At 42.2% G+C, this 13,475-nt stretch overlaps 1 protein-coding gene across 1 annotated transcript in view; it reads right to left on the reverse strand.

Moving 5' to 3' along the window:
- Positions 1-5,644: 5,644 nt before the first annotated feature.
- Positions 5,645-13,475, reverse strand: part of snx29 (sorting nexin 29) — a 57,856-nt gene continuing 50,025 nt past the window's right edge. Inside the window, exon 22 of the transcript XR_005101056.1 lies at positions 5,645-5,738. The gene's annotated coding sequence lies outside the window, so the exon portion shown is untranslated. The remainder of the gene's footprint in view (positions 5,739-13,475) is intronic.

The following is a 13,475-nucleotide window of genomic DNA, read 5'->3' on the forward strand; positions in this document are numbered from 1 at the left end:
GCCCTTTTCCTTGTCTTATAGCTACAAAGGCCAGGCCTTATTCAGAGAACAAAAAAACGGATCTCGCGGTCCTATTTTGTTCTTGGTTGAAGAGCTCTATTAAAATACACAATACACAATTCCCATTAGACATGTCACGCTGAAATTGAGCTTGATTGTTGTGAGAAGCGGGAGGAAAACACTCGGCAAAACATCCACTAGGGATATTCAATAAGTCGAGACTTGTGGCCAGAAGGGATTAGGAGCTCTCATTGTGATCTTTAATCACCAAAACGTGACAAGAGGCAACTTCACCGTGGCAACACAAGACTGTCAACCCTGGATAGGGTGGAAGCATTGAATAATTGATACTGCTGGAGGTGCAAAGTGAAAAGTTGTGAATCTGATATGACTGTTGACATACATATGGTGCATCGATGCAGCATCTTAAATCGTAGACACCAGTAAAAGAACAAACAAAAAATAAAACGGGCCACCCTAACCAAAAAAGTAGCAAAAGTCTCAAAATAAATGGTTAATATCATGAAAACAGTCTTATTTTTTTCTTGATAAATTTTGAATTTATTTTTGATCATTTTTATAATATTTTCTGGGGGGAATAAATCGGATTTTGGTAGTTGATTTATTCTCTCAAAATGACATTTTTATCATAAAAACAGACTGTTTTTTTTAAATAGTCACATTTTTCGCTTTAGTCCCATAATAATTTGTTTTTATTTTCGGGACTCAATACTCCTTCACAATTGAATATATTTGCAGCCTTAATTTCCTAGTGAATAGGATTTCACTTACTCAGCCACGCATATTTGCCATTTAAAAAAATACAGCAGTTTGATGAAGGAAAGTACCGATAAAATAGAAAGTCCATGTACGGTGGTGACTATTAAGGGCTCAAACAACTTTAGTTAACAAGTTTTTTTTTTAAACCGCATCCTGCTATTTGCTCAACCCACTCCTCCAACATGAAATGGGGAGGGGGGGGGTTCTTGTCAGCAATGTTTACAAGTTTGTATAGCCTCCGTCTGTACAGTATGCGCATTGTTTTCACTTTTGGCTTTCGCACATGGCAAAAAAAAAAAAAATGAAATGTACTGTTTTTGTTTTTGCTCGTTCATATGGACTGTCAGCAAACGATAACGACTATGTATACTTTCTGTGAGCTTAGCGGGAACAGAGCGAATGGTGACGAAAAAAAAACCTCACCAGTTATTGACACCTGCAATGTCCAGCGCCAAGGGATTTCCCATAACCGCAGCAGAATCGATAAGCTATTTGTGGGACGATTATTATCCACTAGCAAGCTAATCTTTTTGTAGAACAATTAACCGATTGGCTCATTTTTTGTGTCTTTGCCCTGGACTAAACACAAAGACATTCGATTTGATATTTTTTATGTCCGGACCAGTTTGTGGTATTTATGCATACGTGTACAATAAATACTTATGGTCCTGACACTGCATTTACATGTGAAGTATATGTAAAGCATATTTTCAATGGTAGAAGCCCATCTCCCACTATTGTTTGCACAGTAGCTTATAATATGCACCGTGATGCCCCGTTGTCCTTTTACTGACTTTGAACTCTGTGAAATAAAGTTATGAGGAAAAAAAAAATTATTTTGGTACTACTCGACTATTGTTAGAAAAAGACATAGCAGGTGTTTTGTCCCAAAATATGAGCATAGTGTTGCTAAGATGAACTTCTTTTGATTTCCTTTTTACAGGTGGAGGGTTCACAGGGATATTTTTAGTTGGTTTTGTTGTTGATTTGACATCTATTAATATCTTACTATTGTTCTATATACGACTTTCTTACGTGGCAATAAAAAGATGACTTCTGCAAAAATCATCTTTAATTGCCTCTTCTTCTTTTACTCCCATAGCGGCGCAGGCCTCCCTCTCTTAGGACAAGCATAACATTGAAAACTGCATTACAATATTTGAAGCGCGAGTTCTCTCGTGTTTTCTAAGCTAATCAAAAGCTATCAAGTTGAACTCTCTTTGAACCCCAACTGAGAACATCTCCGCCACACTCAATCACACCCACTGTTTTGGTTGTAAATTGTTTTAGTCTCTTACCTTGAAGTGAACCGTGCGAGGTATGCGAGTGAAAGAAAATAATCCAAACTATCTTTGAACTGTGCTCCAAAGGTCACTTCAGGGCCAAGAAAATCTTCAGTGGTCACATGCATTTAAAACACTCGGTGGAAACAAAGCTTTCTACTCTTTGTAGTGCTGTCTCTTCTACCTTCACAAAAAAAAAAAAGTGGATTGGCTCATCGAGTTTCATCATCTACAGAAGCATAAGCACCTCTCAACAGAATGTCAAGGTGAGATGAAACCTTCCTAGGTGCAGTGGGACTTCTGAAAGTGACTGACTAAAATTGTGGAGATCAACAGACCAAAACAACATTTGGTAGCAGCCATGCAAATTCGTGGAAGACAAGTTTGTTTTGGAAGGGACTGCTGGAAATATTCAAACGACGCTAGACTGGCTGCTTAAAGCCAACATTTGGGGGTCATGCAAGCCTTGGCATCATATGTTCAATCTCTGGCGCAAAGTGAACGGCAGGATGTCACACCCTCCCCTCTCAGTTAATCATTCCACTCCCTATTTGTAAAATAGAAAAAAACACGACTGCCGAGGAGTTTTACATCGCCACACATGAATTTTAAAATGAAGACGGCACTCGGCTTTTCAGAAAGCACATGATATTTTCATGGCCCAGGGACCCCCGAATCAGAATTGGCGCAAAAAATGAACCATTTCCTCAGTAGCTTCAGACTAGGAGGAGTCGGGCTCTTCTTCTCTGTGAAGCGAAAGTGATGTACAGCCTAGAGGGAAACCCTGACAGTGACGCGGGAACTCACTTTGTCGTCTTGTACCACTGTGTGTGTGTTTGAACCGCACATTCAGAACAGTCGCAATATCATTCCTCATCCTGTTTGGATGTATTCCGTCTTTTTATTTGCAAGTTCTACTGGTTTGCTACTCAGTTCCACATCATGCTTTTATTTGCCGTAATAATTTGTCTTGTGCCTCTTTTAGGCATTTCTCAAACAAACACACTCGGCAGCTTTCTGCCTTTTACCGAGAGCAAGCCGTGGATTTCAAATGTCACATGAGTCAAATGCAAAGTTGGAGGTGCTGGAATAAAAGTTCAGCGAGTCATCCTGTCAAAAGGATTGACTGGACCACATGTTCAATGCTGACTTATTCTGCTTTTTATTCCTCATTTTGCTTTCTAGCCTAGTGTCGATAGTGCGAAACGGGTAATAGTGACAAAACCGAGCTTTACTGCTCCCCGCTGAACGAGGGAGGCAAGCGTGTTGCCTTCAGGGGTCGAGAAGCCGCCTCGGGGCAAGAGTGAAGACGAAGATAATAAGACTGGAGCCCGCCGACGGATAAACATACAAACTACGGCTGAGATCCACCTGCATGCCAGATGGTTCATCAGCAGGTCTCCCTTTGGCCTCCTCCAAAAGGAAATGGATCACTGAAGGACAAACTAATGTGCTTACTGACCGTCATGTTGTGAAAAAGCTTCAAGAAAATGTCAGGAACAAAGTGACATTGACAAATATTCGCCTCCTGACCCAAATAATGTGGCCTTCATCATCTGTGATCAGTCAGCAGTCGGTCAACTGCTGCTGAGTAACAAGGCAAATCAGTGGGAAAGGTCACACCATGAAGAGAAAAGAATTTCCTGGTATTTATTATTATTTTTTTTTTTACTCAAGCAGATCAAAATCATCCGAAAGATATGAAAAAGGAACACAGTCTCTGCGGACTTGTGACTCTGAGCTGTTTTTTATCCCCCCCCCCCCCCCCCTCAAATTGCATCAGAGACTTTCAATTGGCTTGTGCAGAGTGAAAGAGCAGAAAAAAAAAAAAAAGAAAACAAATGACAAAAGCCTCTTTGATAACCACTTGCAGCCAAGCTTGAAACAAAGCAACGAAGCTTTGGATTTTAGTTCGACAACTACGGACCAATCAGCTTGGAGTGTTGACATCCTGTCTGTACTTAAGAGTGACATCCAGCTCAGCTAATGGATGGCCTTGACTACACAGCGGTCACCACAAGCAGCCTGGAGTGGACCGAAGGGCGGCGCACTTCCCAAAAAAAAAAAAAAAAAAAAAAAAAACGCCTGGAGGAAAGCCAACCGTTGCCACGGTGACAGCGCTGTGAAGAAAATCTCTTTGTATTGTTACCAAGGCAACTACTGTAGATAGCAGTGGCGAGGGAGGGGAGGATGGACGGATGAAGGAGAGGTGACTTGGTGAGGAGTGAGAAGGAATGTGAGAAGAGGAAAGAAAGATGAAGAAAAGGAGGGGGAAAAAAACAACAACGCGAGGAGCTGCATGCGGAATTGTATGAAACACAAAAGATTTGACTTTGGGCTTTGTTATTCTGTCTGTACAGTATCTGCCTTGTTTGGATGCTGGTTGACGGCGGAGAAGCATCTCCACTCATGAAAAATAAACATTCAGAGACTCCACTGCAGCAAATTCACACCAAAAAAATACACAAAAATATTGGGACACCTGGCCGTCACATCTACCGGAGCCTCAAGCGCAATCCGTTTGGTGACGAAACACTCCAAACCAAATCTGGAGTTTCCAAACATACACTGGAGTCGTTTTGATAACTTTTGAACTGCTTTGCTGTGGGGCTCCACAAATTCCCCGCTGTGTTTGAATTGACTATATAAATCTAGCAGAGGGAAGAATAACTGTTGAAGTGTTTCTGTCTCCAAATTAGCATATGTGTGCGCGAGATGAAAAACACAAAGTGGCTCCATCGCGCTTCAATCTACACCATAATAAATGTAATGAATAATGTAATAATTTTACTTTCATGCCAGGCCGGAGAACGGTGAGTTGACAGAGTGTCTTGACAAAGAGACGATGAATGGCTTTATTGCAGCAAGCTCGTGGTTACATTGGCTTATGTATGCAGATTTATGCGAGGCTCGCTTTTCCCCACTGCTCGTTACTCAAAGCCCTCAAATTGTACTCCTTGCACGCCGCTCAACTTATTTTCACGCGCGAGCGGCGAGAAGCTGAGAGATTGAAATTGAATCAAACCAGATTACCCAAACCCGCCCGCAGAACAATAATGGATCAGTACCTCGAGTCGATTCAAACTTAGACACAATCGGGGCCCGCTGGAGTGACGAGCGCGGCGGGAGAAAGCTGCGAGCGTCGCCTCGGCCCTAATTGATATTCCGGGCGAGGAGTTGGGATATTTAAATGTCAGTAAGCTCCATTAGCTCACTTGGGAGTCGGTAGAGATTAGGGGATAGGCGGACGAGGGGGATTTCACTCAAATGTAAATACAAACAAACACAAGTTTCATGAGAAATAGAAACGCAAGCTAACGTCTTTTTTTTTTTTTTATCTCTTCACGTATCGATCATATTATTAAGAAAGGCCGGTGGGCGGTCCGGTCCGTCGGTACCGACGAAGGGTCTCCGGCTGTCTGCTTAGGCTTCACTACAAAGCGGGATCACTGAGTCTAATCAATAGTTGAGGCAGTTACACGGAAAAGAACAGCTAACACCAAATTGGCTTCCTCTCGGGGCGCTCGTTATTTCAATCAACCAAGAAATCTCAGGTAGTACAGACACTTGATCACAAAATACCTTTTGAATGTCTTGATGGAAGGAATTCAAATTTGACGTTTTCAATGTTAGCCTCATTTGGCTCATAAATGGCGAGTCTCAAGTCAGGAACTTCTGCAAGTGAGAGAACCACATGTTAAATGAGTTTTCGTTAGGACACCGGCAACAAGGAAAGAAGGAATCCGACAATGCAAAGTGTGACTTTTCATTGTTGGAGACTTGCCAGTAGCCGGGGTAAAAGTGCAGTCAGTGCCAGTGATAATGAGAGGCCTCATTCTGCTCCCGCTGCGTCCATTTGCTCGCCCTTAATATAGAATCGGATAGTCGGTGCGATTGGAATTAGACGTTAAAGATTCGCAAAACGTCGTCGTCACGACAACTGCCGCGAGTCGTACTATGTAGTTGGGTCGTTGTAGTCCCTGCGAAGCAGTGGGGGAACGTAATAGGATTTAGCTAGTTTTTTTTTTTTCAATGTTCTACAGCAGCACTCAAACTAGCTGTGAATATTGTCGAGAAACTAAGACAGGCATTTGGAATATTATCAAAAGTCTAGCGCGGCGCTTCTCAACTGTTGTCACTCGGGGACACGCGGTGCATTTTGCTATTGTAAGTCGTGACCCACTTTTATGGAACACAAAAAAAGTTGAAGAAAAAAAACAGCTTTGCCAAACCAAGTGCCTCTAAAAATGTTTTTTTTTTGCAGTTACGAGTCAGATTGCGCTAGCCTTCCTTTTTATGACTACTATTGTAACTTTTTGAGCAGTAAATACAGGATTAACTTTAGTCGGCTTTTCTTCTGTTAGACAGAGACGACTCAACAATTCTCATTTGACGCTTCGGAACGACCGACGCCAATCTTTATGCTGTCTAGACGGCATCTGCCTTGACATTATCGTCACAGACAAGAACATGAGTGACTGTAAAAAAATAAAAAAATATTGCAAATTGAGAAGAACACAGAAAAGGACGTACAGAAGCAGAGGAGACAGACAGCATAACTTTTAATGAGTATGACTTTATCAGTTTTAATGAGGGGGGATATAAAAAAAATGGCTGACCTCACACACGTGCGCACTTTTGTTGTATTGTCCAATTATGAATTATATGTGTGTGTGTGACATTGGTTATATCCAATAATAAATTACACGGCGCAGACTCACGCTCGTACAAATTTGCAGTAAATGGCGAAAAAAGTCCAAATGGAAGGGAAAATGGATTCAGCCGCTGGATAGATAATTATGATTTTTATGGAGGAGAGCGGAGAATACAGCTCATCGATCAGCAATGAGTTTGTCTCGGAATGTGAAGATGCAAACTGCAGCAATGTGTGGATCGTTTCGGCTTCGGCGCACACACACACACCTGTCACTATGGCAACGCAAATAATTTTCAGTTAGCTAAAGCCATTTTAGATTGGAATGCTGTAATATACTAATAATGCAGATGGGGCTTTCTCTCGCTCTCTCTTTCCAACACACACACACAGGCGGAACTTCCAATTACATTAGTCATTCTCAATCGGTCTACTCATTTCAAAGCCCCACCCAACCCCGACCTACGTTTATGAGAAAAGTCTAATATTAAACCTGTTGCGGTAGTGAGGCAGCAGACTGATGTGTCTGTCTGCGTTGGGATTCTTATTGATCCCCGGGTCTCTGCCGCACTTGAGAGAGATGACTATTTACTACTGGGAGAGAGCCACCATTTTCCGAGTTGAAGAGATTAGCCACTATTTTGTGTCTCGGTCTGTAGTCGCGAGTCCAGCTAAGTACTACGCTCTATAGAATTCCCATCTCGATTATATATGCTCTTTATTATATAGACATAAAAACTATAAGCAAGCTGATTTTATGCTCTTTTTTTTTTTGTGCACGACTGTAAAGCAAGAAATATTCACAACCATTATTCAACTCAAATCGTCTGAATTCACTCCGAATAATTAAAGGGAATATTACAGACATACATATATTTATGCCGTGCTGGAGAAAATGATGTTTCTACATTGAGATGATCTTTTTTATATGGCAGAGTTATGGAATACAAATTGGATGATATTGCTTTGATTAATGGCAAAAAGCAGCAAATCTCATCTGCTGGGGGAAAAGCAGCAAAATCTGTCAGTGTCATTTTGTAATTATTTGGCAGTGGGAGAAAAAAAAAAAAGGAGAAAGCATTTGTTTTTTGTTGTCATGGGTCTGCTAAACCACCTACTGACAGACTTGTAGGGGATGTTGTCAATTCCTGCCAAGTGTGCGCGTGTGCTAATGCGGACTGGCAGACACGTACGAAATCAAGGATTATCGCGTTTCTTGAGCACAGACTCCGATGTAGCCTTTAATTAAAGGATGAATACGAGAAAAAAAACTGTAATGTTACTTTGTATTGAAAAATTCGAACAAATCAGTTGATGGCATCATTAACTCTAAGCGTTGCATAAATAGGTGAGGCAAATTAAAGGATATTGCGACATCATACGCTTCATTAAACGTTTATTTAGACGGGGTGCTGTGATGACAATTACTATATCATAATAATCACATAAAACAGCATGTCATCATTGTCACTTGATTACCATTTTTTTTTTTTTTTACAGTATATCCGGATAGAAACGTAGATTGAAAGGTTCTTTTACTTTTCAGCGGAAACCAAGCGAGACCGCTCACTACATAGTCCAAAGACACGGACCAGTGAGAAAGTGACAGCAGAAATCATAGCATATAAAGTCGGCAATATTTTAAAGTGCAGGGGTAGAAATGGAAGCACTGGCTTGTGGAAATTGGAATAAAAATATTTGGACTTTTCACTTGCTTGCATTCAAACTCAACAATGGCAGCCATCTTGTTAAATGCACTACCACTGTCGGATCATCGCCGTGGCGACGAGAGCCAACCGAACCAATCGGACTTTTCGGTATGCACACAACGCTGCATTTTTTTTTAAAACATTTTTGATCAGATCTAAGGTTACCGTGGCTTTTGTTCTTCCAACGAGGGGATATTCTTCACTGTCAAAGGCTAACAGAAGTTCTCCTTATCAGTCTCGAGCACCTTTTTTGATCGGCTAGATGTGACACATGAACGTTGCTTTGCAGGTCAAACGCACGGCCGGGATGATGCGGCGGGGACTTCAAAAGCGCCGGAGGAAATCACATTAACTTTCCGCCGGCATATTTTTTTTTCCCTCGCGCTCCTCCGAGAGGCGTCCCCTTGTGTGTTTCTGTGTGCACATTCATCGGCGCTCACATAATATTCCGTGCAAACCTTCATCAGGCTCTTCCCTTCCCTTCCCTTCCAGCGCAGTATCTATGTCACAGCACTTTGCACATTCTCTCCCTCGCCTCAGCGTACAAACACACACAGCCTCAGGTGGTGTAATTGATTGTGACAGGAAGTCCAGGGAGGGTGGTTGGCGGGTTATCGGGTTAACCTGTGAAGTGAAACCCACCTGACACTCGACTGTTGACTCCAACACGTAGAGCAGGCATGTAGCAAAGTCTGGAGGCTAAAAGATGTGGACTTATTATATTCAACTATTATATTCTCACATTTTTAAAATGGAGGACACCGTTTGTTTGGGTTCTATGGAGTCGAATTCGGAGCTGCCCGTCAAGCTGGCTCCATTGACAGCTCAGGGAATCAACAACGCACCCGTGACCAATCAGTCAACAACTCCCGTCGGGCCGGCGCTAAAGATCTATCTGCGAGTCGACGGCGACTGACACCGATGAGGCGCACGCATGATGAAATGCGGCGCAATCGCCGGAGCGTGCTGCGTCGCCGCGATTTGGCCACAGATATCCGCCATCGCTCTTCGCCACTTTGATCTAAAGGAGAATTTGTGCGTAACTACGTCTTGATGACGAGATCGAGAAAGAGATAACGTGCAAGGCGGAGGTGAAGTGGATGACGGAATAGATAAAGTGCCGATAACCGTCCGTTCAAATTTGATGTATCAAACAAACACAATCTGGTTTCTACAACTTGATCTCAATCAAAGTGCCCTCCAGAAAGCCGAGAAACTCGGTCTAGCGTGCAATTCATCCAGGACGCTCACATGGGAACTTGTTCTATATGCGGCCCGCCTGGATGCCAATCTGTGCATCATCGCTTTGATGTACAGTACATGCAAGGCGGCCCTCCCGCAGGACACCCATTGGCATTACTGCCGTTATTACACACGGAATTTATTTTCCCAGTACCTCAGAGGCAAAAAAGCGGGTGTGTACAGTACTTGCCTGAGGTTTGTGAAATAAGCACTACCACGACATTACCCAGCGAGCGTTCGCGGCAGTAATTCATTCACAGACATCTGGCAAGATGTGTTGGGAGAAGAAAAGCAGGAGACACAGACACCTGAACGTAGAATGCAAATGACTGCAGGGAATATACTTTTTGTGGGATTATTGCGAAGACAAGTGTAGCTAAGGAAGATGAACATGAGACAGGCTGCCGTGATGCAACACTATCCATGAGAAGAATAAGTTCTTGGAAGATGACTTGAAGACAGGCACTGGGGAAAAGGTTCAGTGAGGTTCTGAAGTGGGTCGGACGTGTCGTCTACAAATTTATAAACAACGGCAATTTAGGAGATTTTCTAAATGCATAATGGTGGTTTATGTTTTTCTCTTTGTGGTCTTTAAAAAACATAACTTGTACCCTAGAGATGTCGTCAGAATTATTTTCGCAGACATGACAAGGCCAAAAAAAAAAAAGTTCAAAGAGGTACTCCTCATGACTAGCAAATACTTTTTTGTTTTGCATAAAACTATTACAATTCTTGGAAAAACTGGCCTTCAGCAGACAACCACCAAGGCCAAACAATTCTAATATGCAAATGATCGCTTCTAAACTGAAGTGGAAGGGGGGAAAAAAATGTTAGCCTTTCTCCGGAACACTAACAAATATATGCCGATTAAGTCGTTCATGTATAATTCCCCTCTCAGTTTTGTGTTTCGATATTCGCGGTGGTTACTTGACTGTACTTTAACATCGTTGGCTGCTATGTTACTTACAAGGTCAAAGAATCTCACTCTCATTAGCAATTTGAATAATGCATGAAAGCTTACATGGCCAAGGAATCTGTTAAAGAAAGAAAAGATTAGTGGCCCTACAGTCTAACCCTGAGGTACACCAGAGATGAGGGGAAAAAAAAGCATCAATCAGACGGAAATTTTCATATATGACAGCTCCATATAAATTATAAGAGAAGGGAATGACTAATTCTGCGCATGTATATAAAATGGAATGAAGCAAATATCTAATTTGAGAAAACCCTCTAACAAGCTATCATGATCCCACTTTCAAACAAGACGTCACCACCCTGTGGATCTAAATTCATATTCTGCCTGGGTGATCCCCCCTGAGCTGTGGTCTAAAAAGGCCAGGAGGTATTTCCATATTTATCGTACAACGCCCGATGAATAAATCAGAGGCAGAGCAAACTTTTGGACACATTCCTTCATAAAAGTGCGCTTTGACGCAGATCATTAAGTACTCACATGTGCGGATGGGCGGCTTGAAATGTCACAAGTACTTTGTTGTCATTTGCTAAACGGATGAATTGATGATATAGTGAGTCCTCCATGCTCTTGCTTGTCAATGTCTTTAACTTTGTAGTGGCGCTCTTAATCACGCTACTCTCGCTGATTGAACCAGTGGACGAAGCCAATTAGGAGAAGTCACGAGGGGGTAATTAGGCAAGTGAATGCGCTGCATGGAGTTGAAATGGGCCAATGAAAGAGACGGGTCAGGAACGTGGCAACAACTCTGCTCTCATTTGTTAAAGCTGCATTATTTCAATATATGATCTCACAAAATGCTACTAGCTTGGTTTCCCTCTTCTTTTTGCATACACAATTCCGAAATGCAATCTCTCCAATCCCGTCTCGCGTCGCTAGAAGTGGCAGCGGGTTACATCAGCATAATGCCAAGCTGTGCTGATCCAGGCTCAAAAAAAAATGGCTGGGCCAACCGTTCTGCTCTATTTGGCACACCTGACGACGGCTCTTTCCAGGAAGCCTCTAAGCAAACTTGTAATTCTAGCTGTCTCCATCCTGCTTGTCCTTCTCTGAAATTCCACAACTTTCCAAGCCACCGAGCCCATTTGCCAGTGTCATTTATCTAATTGTCCCACTGCGTGACCAAATGGTGGTCTTGTCCACCTGGGTGCCAAAAGCCGGGCTCATCCAAAAGAGTTTCGCCCCACTGCACCGAATAAAATGTCAGAAAAGTTCCAGGACTGATGTCACCACGATACATATCTAATCTGGCTTTAAAAATAAATGTGACTACTCCAGCATGGCAGCTTGAAAGACCATTTTTGAGCCATCCTTGATGGATTCAACACTTTTCAGACAAGAGTCCTTGTCATGTTTCTCGTGCTGACATCAAAATTACAATTAGACACACATTACAGCCCATTACGACATTATCCGATTAAGTGCGACTAATTTCCTCCTCGAGCGCTGAATATATCTTGAATTTAATGATTAGAATTAGCAATACTTTCAAAGTTTAGTGCAATTGTCCATTGTGACGCTCTTTCCGATTGTTGTCTTTTTCATCAAGGGCGGCAGAGGAGAGGAGAAAAGTGGGAGGATATGGTGAGAGCGCTCACTCTGACAGGTGGACAAATGACAACAATTGCGACTAGGATCTTTGTGCACTTTGATCCATGACAGGAGGACCGATTCATCGACGTGCGGACAGATGTATCGTGAGTGGGTGACAAGTGAAAAATGACAAAGTGGGTGGAAGAGCAACAGAGGATTTGGTCAAGAAAATGAAGATGTTAAATAGAAGTGGGGAGAAATTTTGGAAGGATTTTCTCAAGGACACAAAGTTAAGCAACAAGTCTGTGACCATTGCAGGTTTTTCCTTTGTATAACAGAAGGGATACCATTTTTTTTTTTTTTCCCACACTCCCAGTTCTTGTTTCTATGGAAACTGGCCCCTCAAAGGGGGTTTGAAGGATGCAAAACAGGTGCTCTGAGTGTTTCTGGAGTTGCAGTGAAAAATACAAGCTTTTTTTTTTTTCTTTCAAAGTGACATAAAAAAAATCAGGAATATATTTGATTGATCTCTGGGGAAGCATCACTTTTTATTTTTATTCAAATATTTGTTTTTCAGCTTTTCACCTACTTCATTTTAGCATACAACACATTTTGAGTGGACAAAAGATTCGAAAATAGATGTGTAATCCATGACTAATTCGAACCAAATCCCTCTTTTTTTTTTGCATCCTGCCACATAAGCAGAAATGGAAAATTTTTCAGTTAAGAGTGAGTGATACCTTTTTTTCCCTTTCTTTCAGACGCCATTGTTTTATTTTAGACAGCCTCTGCCAACGCCTGCATCACCCACCCACCCACACACACAAAAACACACACACACACTAATCATACCCCACCCACACCACCATCTAACCCACACACACCAAAATCAGAAGTAGCCAACAATGCCCAATCCAACGATTGACTTGCAGCACATTTTCTCCGCTCTGGTAAGCAAACAAATTACCAAGGGAGATTGAACCCCTTTTGTTCAAACAAAACATTTCTTGGAAAACGGCAATTAGCAACTCAATTACAGATTGACTTTGTGGAATGCGTATCAGACCAGTTGCACTACTACATCAGGTTTGTTGTCCAATGAATCATCCCCGAAATGCACCATCGAGGTTTGGGTCACGTGAGCCTGCGAGGAAATTAAATTCCATTAATTAGGCCAGCAGATTTGCCCGCCTCCTAAGCCTCCCCTCATTCAGACAAATTCCCAATTAATAGCTGTGTTGACTGTGTTTGAATGGAATCTAATGCGGCCATACTCAAGAAGTAGGACAAGCAGTGAATTT

The sequence above is a fragment of the Syngnathus acus genome, chromosome 19, assembly GCF_901709675.1.
Source record: "Syngnathus acus chromosome 19, fSynAcu1.2, whole genome shotgun sequence".
In the NCBI taxonomy this organism is placed as follows: domain Eukaryota; kingdom Metazoa; phylum Chordata; class Actinopteri; order Syngnathiformes; family Syngnathidae; genus Syngnathus; species Syngnathus acus.